This window comes from Gopherus flavomarginatus, chromosome 21 (assembly GCF_025201925.1).
Source record: "Gopherus flavomarginatus isolate rGopFla2 chromosome 21, rGopFla2.mat.asm, whole genome shotgun sequence".
In the NCBI taxonomy this organism is placed as follows: domain Eukaryota; kingdom Metazoa; phylum Chordata; order Testudines; family Testudinidae; genus Gopherus; species Gopherus flavomarginatus.
In genome coordinates this window covers 23275142-23275875 of record NC_066637.1, presented here as the reverse complement: position 1 = coordinate 23275875, position 734 = coordinate 23275142, and the positions used below count along the sequence as shown (strand labels likewise).

The 734-nt window shown below is 50.5% G+C and overlaps 1 non-coding gene across 1 annotated transcript; it reads right to left on the bottom strand.

Moving 5' to 3' along the window:
- Positions 1-268: 268 nt before the first annotated feature.
- Positions 269-350, bottom strand: TRNAS-UGA (transfer RNA serine (anticodon UGA)). The gene has a single exon. It is a non-coding gene; the product is annotated as a tRNA-Ser (tRNA).
- Positions 351-734: the final 384 nt, after the last annotated feature.

Genomic DNA, 734 nt, shown 5'->3' with positions numbered 1-734 from the left:
GGAGGCACCCATGGAGTCGCTGACTTGGCTCCTTTCACACCCTAGAGAGAGGAGCAGAACCAGGGCTATGGCTGATCTATGGGGCACCAGGTGAGTGGCAGAGGAGTCAGGTGCTGAGAGTTTGCCTAACACCTCAGGGACACAGTGTCCCAGGGATCTCTGTGAAAGGAGCAGAACAGGATTTACTTGGGGTGGGGAGAGAATTGAGAGTGTCTCAGGGTTGTAGAGAGGTATTGCCCAGGTTAGAGACTAGCTAAAACACAGGCCTCGCTGTGAGCAGGATTCGAACTTGCACAGGGGAACCCTATTGGATTTCAACTCCAACACCTTAACCACTCAGCCATCACCGCTGTGAGCACAAAATTGCCCCACTGCCAGAGAAACTGGTAAAGAATCACAATGCTCAGGTGTGAAGTCATCTGAACTACATAATTCCCACAGCAAACCTGGTTCCCAAAGCACAGGGGGGATTTTGGGTTTGTTCTCTTTGCTTAGCCATGTGCAGTCGCACAGAGAGCGTGTTTAAAAGTCTCCCCTCCCACAGAGCGGGAATGGGAAATGATTCTCAACTTGAAGCTTGATGTGAATGAGGATGTCTGGACCACAGGGCCAGGGACTGATCTTTGCTATAGAAACCAGTGACACACGGAACCAGGCTAAGGAAAATGTTTCCTGGAGTCAGTAGCTGGAATAGCAGCAGTATTGTGCAGAGAAATGTCTCACAGGAGGAGTCA